The 11827-nt window shown below is 39.0% G+C and overlaps 1 long non-coding RNA gene across 1 annotated transcript in view; it reads left to right on the top strand.

The window, feature by feature from the left end:
* Positions 1-2219, top strand: part of LOC138685851 (uncharacterized) — a 47842-nt gene extending 45623 nt beyond the window's left edge. Inside the window, exon 2 of the long non-coding RNA XR_011325235.1 lies at positions 2012-2219. This is a non-coding gene — a long non-coding RNA (uncharacterized lncRNA). The remainder of the gene's footprint in view (positions 1-2011) is intronic.
* The last annotated feature ends 9608 nt before the right edge of the window (positions 2220-11827 follow it).

Here is an 11827-nt window from a genome sequence, read left to right as displayed (position 1 = left end):
TGAACTTATGTGAGATCATATATTGACTCATAAGAGTGGTTTCCTTTAATTACAGTCCACACACATACCATATGTTATATATAAAAAACATATGTCAGACTATCTGTGTGTATGAAGCACTCATGCCTTTTCCACATGGCAGGTTCTGGATCTATCCTGATCTCCCAAAGCAGAGTCGGTATTACTTTTGCTTTTCCTCCTCAGTCTTCCGAGCCCCAGGGGTTTCCTGCTGACATGTGTGCCCACTTCTCAGGTTTGCCACTGTGTTGCCTTCCTTGCCCCACGCTGATATGAATCCTAGATTTTTTACCAGAAATGTTTTTTGGTAATTTGATTTACAGAATATTCTTGTCAGAGCTTGTTGATGGATCTTTCTCTATATCACCTTTTCTCTTTTTCATATTTCGGGGAGCTGCACTAGCTCTGCACTTCCCTGCCTTCTCTTGTCAGAAAACTGTTGTTTCCTAGACCTCATTTCTCAGTTATGATGACAAGGGACCTCAGTGCCTCCTTCCATGCACAACCTTTCAAAATCTCTTCTCCTAATAACTAGGCAACTGAGATCATATGTAGAGTCAGCCTGATCCTTGATGAAGACTATTTTGTGTCAGGATCTGGTCATAGCTGCTCATGTTCCTTGTGACCACAGTAAAGTAATACACTGATTTCCATTTTCTTTTAGACAGGTTTTTATTTCTATGGGTTGTTTGTAGGGTAGTCTTTCTTCCACTATACAGTAAGCCCAATAGGACATGAAAAAATAAAGGCTAAAGGGCTACATAATGACTGCATATTGCATGACGCTTGTCAGAGCTATGACATAATATTTTATGTCCATAGATACAGCACACATGAGGCCAAGAAATTAATTGCTCTAATGCTTGGTTATAAAAAGAAAAAAGCTTGGACATGAGGAATCTTACTGGAAGTAAATTAAAAGGAGCAGTTACAAGGAGAAAATATTTGAAGATACAGCACTGGTGGCTTGCAGAAGACACTGCCTGTTAAAAGACTTTAGGTAGAAGCTAAAGAAAACTATACAACAAGGGGTGGCGGGCTACCAGAAAAGAATGACCTTGAGAGGCTTGAGCTGTGTTCAAATGAAAAAAACTGACAACCAAAAAACCAAACCAAAATAAAACAGAAAAAGAAAAAAACCACAAACTCTGGTATGTAAAATATAAAAACACTGAGGCATTTCAAAATAGATAACATTTTTAGAAAACACTTGGAAAATGCACACAAGCTAACAATAAATCCTTTTGCAAACACATCAATAGCAGGAAACCTGCCAGAGAATCTGTAGGGCCTCATCTACTGGAATAAAGAAACACTCAGAGGAGACTGTATCAGAAAAACTAAAATTTTTTTTTTGTCTCTCTATGCACCATGGGTAACCTTAGGAAGGTTTCCATTCCATAATCTTCATGGGAGAAGCACTGGGTGACCTGTCTCAAAATAAAGGGTCAGCAGAAGATATTATAGAACAAGCTGGACAAAATAAACTGTCAGATGTCATCAGGACCTGGTGGTATTTACCCAAGGGTTCTAAAACAGCTTAAGAATGAAATGAATAAACATTTAATGTGCTGTCTAACATGTTGATGAAAATTGTCTTGAGCCTGATGTTCATATTAGGCAGACTGATAAAACTATATTAAAGAACAGAATTGGTAGAAAATGGATAAATATAGCTTTATCAAGGGATAATTGACATTGCTAGTGTGAATGGAGACTATTCCTCACAAAACCAGTAGAGTTCTTTGAAGGAATTAACAATCATGAAAACAAAAGATTGTCCCAGGAATCAACAAGCATGAAGATGAAGGAATATCCGGTTGATATAATTTAGCTGGGTCTCTAAAAGATGAAACCTTCTCACTGAAGGTTCTCAAAGAAGCAAGCTGACATGGTATAAGAAGAAGGGTCCTCAAAAAGGACCTCAAAAAGTATCTGGTTAAAGACTGGAAACAAATATGCAACAAAATAACAATCAATTTTCTCTTTGCAGGTCACCGGTGTGTGCCACAGGGATCTGTGTGAGGAGTTACGCACTGATAAAGATTAATGAAAGATCTAGAAAGACTGATCATACACTGTGATGACAGATATTTGATAATATTCAATACTTCTTCAAAGATGTGACAGAAGGCCTTCAGAAAGGTGAAAGAAAAAATGAAATGTACAAAACAATAAATAAAATTGAAACATGAAAAAAATCAACAAATAAACTTAAATCTAAATAAATATCAAATTATGCAAATGGGAATTATCAGCATCAAAATAGTCTTTATCACTCCAAAAACCATATGGGTCTTAGCCCCTCAGAAACTTCAGCTCATTACTCACTAGCAGAAAAAGAAAAGGTTAAAAATTATAAAGGAAAGAATGAAAAACATAATCAAAGACACAGCTATGTAAAAATTCAAGATGTGACAGCATCGCACATAGGCTGCAGAGTTCTGGTTTCATCATCTCAAGAAAGATATAATAATAAAAGAGACATGAAGGTTTCAGACTAAGGTGACAAAGGCATGAAACAGCTCCTGTGAGATGGCTGAGGACTCTTTACGGGTGGGAAAGGAGGTAACAGGAGTGGGTTTGTAAGAGTACTGGTAAGGAATGGGAAGTTCACGAAAGCAGATCTATCACTTGGCCATTCACAAACATAAGACACTAAGCTGGATGGACCTTCACCTAGCAGACTGCTCTTCTGTTCTTATGAATTATGGAAGAGGTTGTCCTCTTTCTTGTGGCCAAGAGATAAAAAAATATCTCTGATGACAGTGGACTTCTAAGTCAGAATTACTTTGTGTACTTTTCATAAACTTTGCTTGACTGTTACATTGTGCCGAAAAGGCAAAGCAAGACATGGATGAAAAAGTTTGGAAAAGACAGCCCACCACAACGTTCCTTTGTCATTTCCTCAGTGTTTGTTGAAGTTGCAGGTTCATTCAAATGCTAGGTTCAAAACCATTGGTCATGTTTTTTTAAGTGCTTGGCAGGACCAAGTAATCAATTCTGTCAGTCATTCACTAATGTGTATGTAAGTGTGTTCAGCTGGTTCCATAGTCATTAAAACAAGCACTCTAATATTCTTAGAAACATGCTCTGCTTCCCCTATGCCTGCAGATGCAGTCCAAGCCTATCTGCCCTGCCTGAGAGGTGGGAGAAATTATTAGAGAAAGGTTTGTCTTAATTAATAAAGGTTTCTCCATTATTTGTTGAAATGCTTTTCAAATACTCTTTTTGAGTCATATTATTCCTTGACAACTTTGAAATAGTTTGGAACGAAAGTTTCTTGAAGTTAAGATGATCTGGGGAAATTACGTGATTTAGGTGTCAAATGAAGTATGTAGTCACTCTCTTGCACAATGTGAAGAACGATGAGTCACTCAGCTGAGATTTTCTGTGTAACTCAATACAAGAAGATTGTTTGCTATACTAGATAATGCTCCCTATGATACTAGCCCTCTCAGAAATATAATGGTCACTGAAAAAAGATTTTTTTATTTGTTGTTCATTTTCATTTTGGATTTAAGCCAGGCAGCTGTTAAGATCCTCCTGGGAATATGGAATGCTTTTCCCTAGCAAATAATATTGTTTTATATTAGAGGATAAGTGGACCCAAAAGGTGTTTTATATTAGATTGAGAGCCCAATAAGTCAAAAGTAAATATTTAATACATGACACAGAATGTCACACTCCAGGATTACGGAGTAACACAAACACTGTACTAAAATACAGACGGACTAGGTTATAATTCTATTAAAAGGTTTGTACCATACAAACAATATGCTGTATTATTTCTTTAAGAAATGATTTACTGTGTTCCCATGGGATAGCATACATTTCAAGATCGTAGTGATGATAACATGCATGTTTTATGTCAAGAATGGTAATTGACCCTGATGAATTATGATAGGGAGGGGGATGTATTGTATTCCCACGAATGTGTGTGTCATTTGCCATATTTTTTTCAATAAAAGTAGTCCTTAAGCAGCAAACCTTTCTCAAGAAGAACTGCTAGTTAGTGGCATTTATATCAGGATGAGACTCCCAAGGACCCCAGCAGCTGACACAAAGTAGAGCTAGCAGCCTTTATGGTGAAGATCATCTTTGCTATTGCAGGGGTAAATGCGTGGTACAACAGTATGATAACAGTTCTTTATTATCCACCAATTTCTCTGTGACTGGTAAACCCTATTGACCCTGTCCTACACAAAGGTACAGTGAATGAAGTTTCTGTGAAGCTGGGTGGTGGCATATTTTCTTACAAAACAGGGATAAGTTTTAGTTAGTGCTCTGGTGGGCCAACCTGTGTCTGTCACCTGCTGCAATCAGACAAGTCCACTGTTAATCTACTTCTTTAGTTTTAGGCCATAAAGATCTATACTATGAGAGGACTCACTTGCTCTGTAATCGATATTGTTCTTACCTACTAATTTTTGTAATGCCTAATGGGCATCTCAGCACAAGTCCACTCTAATATACCTATTGCAATAAAGATATTCCACTGTAAAAACACTCTTTGTTTAACCATTGAACAGTATGGCTTTTTTTTTCTTTTTCTATTTGGGCAATGTTTGTGACGTCTTAATTCCATTTTATTTTACCTGGAATCATCCTCTAGGCTTCCTTGTACAGTCCATAAAGGATAGGTTCCCTGTATAGCCATATTTCCTAGCTTAGCAGTCTTCGTACCTGAAGATGAGCTCAGTTCATCCCGCTTTTAGTCACAAATGTTTCATGTCAGATGAACTTCGAACTCTCAGGAGTCATTGGATGATGGAGCTGAATGATATTCTGTGCTCTTGGGAAAAGAGATTTCTTCTCACCACATGGGAACTTGTAAGTAAAGTATATTTATTCTCTATTTCAGTTATTGTCTCACAGTCCTAGCATTAGTCTCGGTTGGAAGCTGATTGCTTGCAAGAACAGTTCGTTACTGCAATATGATGCTATAGTCTTGTTTCTTAATATCACTGCTGCTTCCAGGTCCACTCCAAGGTCCATCCAGACAGTTCAGCAGTCCTCTCATGAGGCAGCTGTTTCCTGATGATGGATCCCAGTGACCTCACCAGTACCTGAGGAGGGTAGCTCACTCCTGGGGTGGGAAGGTTTGTTGTTGATAAAACAAATTTCTTCTATCCTGTACTGGAGACCAAAGCGGCGATGAGAAATAACTGTTCTGGTGAAGCAGAGAGTACGTTGTGTTGCCAAATGAAAACATGTAGGTGTCTAGTGAGGCTCATACTTTCATACACACTCAGGAAAGCTGGAGAAAAGTGGAGTGGCTAAGGAGCGCTCTACTCACTGAGGCCAGTATTTTCTAAAGCATGTGCAGCTACCAATAGACATAGGCAGTCCTACCTGAGGACTCAGTGGGATTTTGCTATCCAGGGGTATTTTCAGAGAGGGGAGTTGGCTGTGATCCACTTGTCTATGCACATGGTTCTCTAATTTTGATTGTCCATAGGGCATGTGTCAGAATTTTGGGAGTTTCAATTGACATAAATCATAGAATCATAGAATTGTTTAGGTTAGAAAAGACCTTTAAGATCAGCAACTCCAACTGTTAACTTAACACTGCCAAGTCCACCACTACACCATGTCCCTAAGCACCACATCTACACAACTTTTAAATACCTCCAGGGATGGTGACTCAAACACTTCCCCGGGCAGCCTGTTCAAATGCTTGACAACCTTTTTGGTGAAGAAATTTTTCCTAATATCCAATCTAAACCTCCACCGGTGCAACTTGAGGCCAATAATAATGCCATATAGGTGATCATACATGCAAATTATTCCCCTTCTAAAGACTGTTGACATAAAGTTAGAAGCCAACAGATCTGTTCCTTATTTCAAAAGATAGAGAGATCAGTGGTTTGATGCCAAAGGTCCAAGATACAGTGCCTAGTGGTGATTAATGTTTGGTATCAATTAAAAAAAAAAAAAGCAAATGTTTTCAGTCACACAATCAATCTCTTTCTGCCTCCAAGTAAAATGTGGTGACCAGATTTTCAAAATCTGCTCGGCTCTTTTGATAATCAGGTCCATAAACACCAAAGACAATGTTTCAAGAGCTTGTGTAAGCAAAAATAACCATTTAAGCATCATCTAAATTCCAGACCGGTAGAACAAGTCTAAATCGTCACTTTGTTGTCAATATACTACAGAAAAACTCCATAATGATAAAAATGCAAGAAAATTGCTTCCTTCTGCTAAACTTATTTTGGACCAAGAGTGAGTCTAATTTCAAGATGCTGTCACATCCTGGTTGGAGGTGGCTGTTTGTTGACAAGGAAACTTGTTTCCTACTTCTTAATATGAACCAGAAAATTATCTGTGCACATTAAAACCAAAACTAAAATAGGAAATCTACTAAACTAACAGAAGCCTTTGCAGTATGGTTACTGAGGTTTGGTTCGGTTTTGTTTTTCCTTCCTTTTGCTTTCTTCCTTTTTGCTGATTCAGTTGAAGCAGACTTCTCCTGTTCAGCAGCCAGGTTTGTGGAAAGAGGCATTATTTTCTGTGAGAGCAACTCATACTGTTGAAAAAGCGGAAATGTTTGAGCACATAAGCTCTTCTTTTGTACTTCACTTAGCTGTCCTTTGAGGGCTAAACACATGCAATGCAAGGACTTTCCTTACATTACTCTCCAGCTGTTCTGTGACAGTGTTTCTGTCTGATTCATCTTCTGTCCACAAAACTACTCTTAAAACCTCGGTGCTAAGCAGTACTGTCTCTCCAGGGTATCCTGCCAGCCAGACTCCTTGGGCTCTGCCCTCATACTACTAAATAAGAACAAATGCTAAGCTGACCGGGTGGGAGGCTTTCTGATCTGCTTACCGAGGATCTATTCCTCTCAAAGGAAGTTTGGAAACAACCATCAAACTAGTGAATTTGCAGAGGGTTTGTATTAGGAATGAAATTTCTTTCATGCCTTTGCAATGTCATTCTTAAATGCTGAAAAGAAAAAAAAAAAAAGCAAAGCCAGTGGTTTCATTGTCATGGTAAAAGTATATAACAGACTAAGTGTGGGGTAATATAACCAGACATCCCAAATGGCATATAATGAGCCAGCTATTCCTATTTTTTTATTTATTTTTTTCTTTAATTTTTAATAGTGTTATATCCATCTGTCCTGCAAAACATCTGATGAGAATTTTTCCTGGTTAGCTTCATGTCTCTAGGAGAAAACCTGAACAGCTAGGGTTTTTTTGTGTGGGCTAGGCTTGTCTGGGCATTTGGTTCACACATGTCTCATAAACAGCCCCACCCCCACCTTCCTCCCCATTTCCTGACATACTTTGTTGTTGCATCTTTTCAGTGGGAATATCTGCTCTCTCAAGTCATGGTTGACTTTTCAGCTGAGAATCAGCATAGCTAAGAGTATATAGTATTGGAAGACCTATTTAGTTTGCCACACTATTCAGTCATAAGTAGTAGAAGGGAAAAGATGCTCTTGTTTGTTTTAAAGGAACACCGTACAGGTTGTTAACAACCTTAATGTACAGGCACTTATAAATAGACTTCCAATCCAAACTGTCGTTTTAACAGAGCATCCCTAAAAAAGGATGGGGCTTAGATCCTTTTATCCCTCCCCCCAGCTACGATTTTGTGCTGCCTCAGGTGAAAAAAATGGGGTTACAAAGAGAGAAGGTTACCTCCAGTAGGGGGAAGATCTTGGGGGTTACAGCTCTGTCTTGCCTTCTTGATGGTGGCAATTAGGATGAACATGTGTGAGAAGAACGTTGAGGTAGGACTCCAAAATGCACAAATGTAACTTAAATGTTCCGGGGTCCTAGAAGTATTCTCAGCATTAAACCTACCCTCTGTCACTCTGAGCCACCATTGTGGCATCCTTTCTCCTTTTTTGACAAGGAAGCCGCACTGAAAGATCTCATCTGATAGTGTGAGAGAGGAAAGAAGGAGAAGGGCTTGGCAAAAGTGTCTGTAAGGCAGAATCGACTGTTCTCTGTCACGCATAAATTAGTCAATTAGTAAAAAGAATTACATTGTGCTGCACCTGAAAGCAACCTGCATCTGCAAATGCCAAAATGGATTCTGCACTCTTTTAGACTTTACTTTGCATCTGTCATTTTTTAACATAACTTAACTTTCCTTGTGCGATAGCGTGCAGGGTTTTTATCCTGTCATGGAGTTTTTCTTTGGTAACATAAGCTGTTCTTGAAGCCCAAGGGGCATGTTTTGACTTGTTCTTTTTATGGTGGAAAAAAGCAACTAGGGGAGGTTCTGAATTTTATAACCCTACTTCCAGGCAGACATCTTCATTAGCATATATGGAGCAGTTTATCCAAGAAATCCTGTGCTGGCCTGGAGGGCAGAGGTTGTTTGCACTGAAGAAATATCTTATTTGGGATCTGAGAAACTGTTGGGGTAATAAAAGAAAGAGTGGCTCTCAACCTGGAAGATGAGTGAAATAATTACACTTCCTTGGAAGTATGAAGAAGGTAGGCTATCCACACCTAAAAGCTGTGTCTCCTCTCCAAAAAGCTGCAATGCTACAGAAGTAAAATTAAAAAGGATAAATGTTTGCAGTGCTGATGAATGGAAAGTGCAGCATTTCAACTACCTGTGCTATTTCTGGAGAGCGCTTTGCCTGATTACTTAGCTCCTGTTCACCCCTGCTTCTCAGATGACATCCGGGCAATAAGCACTGCAAGGCAGTGCAGAAAAGGGCTGCACAGTGTCAGTCTTCAAGCATGGGCTTCTCAGTTGAGGGAGGGAAGCAGAGGCAATATTTCAACACATTGTCCTTCCAGGCTCTGTTGTGCTCAGACCAGAGCACCACATAAACTGTTTTTCACTGAGAAGCTTCTCAGCCCCTTACAGGTGTCACGTTTTCTTTTTCAGTCTGAAGAGGGTTGTATTGGGTCTGTATAGTGCAAAGATAATATGTGAAACACAAAGTACAAAACTACTGAATACTAAAGCAAAAGAAGTGAAACTCCAAATTGCTTATTAGGGAATAGTTGTTTATAACATGAGTAAAGATTGCATGGTGAGCTAAAGTTTCAGGCCAGTGAATGGTCCCCTACAGGACACTTAAGTCCTTTCCTTTTTACATGTTTTCTATTTATGACAGTGAACATGCATGTATCCAAATTTCAGCACACTATGTTTCACATTTTTGAGTGAAAATATTTTTACCCCTTCCACATCTAAGCTGTCCAGAGAGGCTGAACTTGGTGAACCCCATACCAGTGACTCAGTGCCATAGATGAGAGGAGATAACCTCCATGCCACGCTACTTGGTACTAACCTGAGTATACTCTGCAGTATGTAACGGGATTAGAGACACTTCAAGAAATTTGGTCTCCCAGTTTTCATTCTACCAGTATTACTCAGGTTCACTTAAAGCTGAAGAGCTCCAGAGGGCCTGGGAGGACCCTTGATAAAATACACCCTTAGGGAATACTGTCTACTTATAAAAGTCTGTATTCACAGGATATTTACAAAGAAAAGCTGATGAAAAAAATGCTGCAAAAGGTAAAGAAAAAAGGCAATGTTGTCTAATCTTAATTTACTTCATATATTCTTAATCCTTCTTGAAAAATCAGATTTAAAAAAAGAAATTATTTTCCTTACTTTATAGAAGGAGAGAGGGAGAATTAGAGTATGGGAAGAAGAGTTGTAATGGGGAAAGAAGTATTTCTTTCTATGCGTCCCCTTTAAAATGTGGTATTAAGTATCCTTGAATAGAAACCTACTTACAAGAAAGTAGCAATGAATTGTTGTTGTGGGAATAATCAGGCTTTGGAAAGAAGAAGAAATGACTTACCAGCTTCTTGAGCTTAAAGTTTTCTCCATGGCAAAAGAGTTGTAAGACAATAATACTGATTAGCAAAAATCCTCCAAGAGGTGACAAACACAGAAAGCTGAAGGGATCTACATCTGAGTTTACGGTGCCTGGATTCCCTTTGAAGGGTAGAGCATACAACAGTGGGCAGAAAATAATGCAATATGTCACTGCAAGCAGCTAGTTGGCCACACATGCTACAGGTGAAGAAGAGAAATGAAATCTGGATTAAGATTTCTTAATGCTTCAGTTCATTAATTCATATCACAAGGTGAATTGTGGGAAAGGATGAGAACCATGAGTGGTTATGATTCCTGTAATGCTAATTAGAGCAGTAGGAATGACACATGTGGGGTCATGCAGTGAGTTTGTAAGGAAAAAGGGCATAAAAATTCAAATGTAAAGTTTTAAAAAATTGAAAGGTAAATCAGGTTTTAGCATACCTCAGGCCACAAGTATCTTAACCTATTTTTGCTAGCTGAGGCTTCCTTTGCCTTCCTAATAGAAATCCTACGAATGAAAGTAGAGCAGCAGGAAGTCCACTAGGCCTGTCTGATTGAATAGGCCTGGTCCTGAAATCCTCAAATACTTTCTTCCTCAGTCTGTGGGCCAAATCTAGACACTGGGTGATTCTGGAAATGTTTTCTGAGCATAGAGGTCAGTGTTAGTAGCTTCAGCAGTAGCTAAGATACCAGTGACAAGGTAGGATCTCTTAGTGTGTGCTGTTTATCATTAGAAATTCCCACCTGCACCTCATTCCACTTAGAAGGGATTTCCTTAACAGGGATGGGCTGCATTACTCCTACATGTCCTGATATCTTGAAACTGTGTTCTTCCTCTGGCAATGAGATACCAGAGCTTCAGAAGGTGTTGTTGTGCAGCACAATTGCCTTCTAAAAGGTGACATGTGGGGGGATATTTAAAGAATGGTTCACAGGGATTTAACTGAAGGATTCCCACTGATGTTAGTTTACCCCCTGCAAGTCTGACAGGGTAGATTAGGCCACTTTGGGGAAAATAACATTCATGCTCAGTCAGTCACAAAAGATCACTGCTATTGTGTCACTCCTGAGAGGAGACAGTAGGTATTAGCCATTGCAGTCCCAGTTTTGTTGATGTGAAGCTAACAATTGTTAAGCCGGTTTTACATTCATTGAAGGAGTGCTTGTGGTAATAAGCAACTAAGCTGAAGCTCTGTGATCCTGTAGCTGGGGCTCATAGAGGAACTAAACCACATCTTTTTAGCTTAGTGCTGGGAGAGGGGCCATTTTTTCCTGGAGTTTATTTGTTAAAAAAGAAAATCCAGTTTAATTAGTTTAGAGAGCTCTCCTGCTGTGCTCATATAGAGCATGATGGTTTGGGCTGGGTCCAGCAGTTCTTCCTTCCCAAGCACTCTGGACATCTTTATCAAGTCCTTGACGTGGTTAGTCCCTCTTTCCTTGGTCATAGGGAAGGTGGTGGATCTCTGCTTTGTTCTTCCTGCCTGCCTGATTCATCCTCCCATGCTTCTTTTTTTAGCACTCGCTGTTTGCCTCTCTTCTGCTGTTAGATACTAAAGAGTTAAAAGTGTTTGAATCCACCGCAGTCTCTCTTCCCCATGATGGGGGAAAAATAAATGTTCTGTTTCTTTACTTTACTTGAGATATGTCACAGAGGTTGCAGAAAAATACAGTAAGTGACAGCATCTTTCATGTTATTCTGTCATTTTTCTGAAATAAGAAAATTTCAAGCACTTACGAGTTAGGAACACTGACTCATTACCAACAGAAACAAACAATTCCAAATGCCTGAATAAAAAGAAAAAAAAAATCCCACAATGTGGCTGCTACTGTCAAACAACAGAAAATAACCTGCTGATAATATGTCTGTATGGCCTGACTTCCTGAAAGGCAATACAGCCAGTTTTCTTAGAGCCAATATGGACTGTAGTTTTATTCTTACTGTAAAATTTAAAGAAACACATGAAAAAATTGCATAATGTTATTGTGTTACAGTAGAGTA

This window comes from Haliaeetus albicilla, chromosome 7, assembly GCF_947461875.1.
Source record: "Haliaeetus albicilla chromosome 7, bHalAlb1.1, whole genome shotgun sequence".
In the NCBI taxonomy this organism is placed as follows: domain Eukaryota; kingdom Metazoa; phylum Chordata; class Aves; order Accipitriformes; family Accipitridae; genus Haliaeetus; species Haliaeetus albicilla.
The sequence above is the reverse complement of the archived record's forward strand: the minus strand, read 5'-3'. Positions and strand labels throughout refer to the sequence as shown.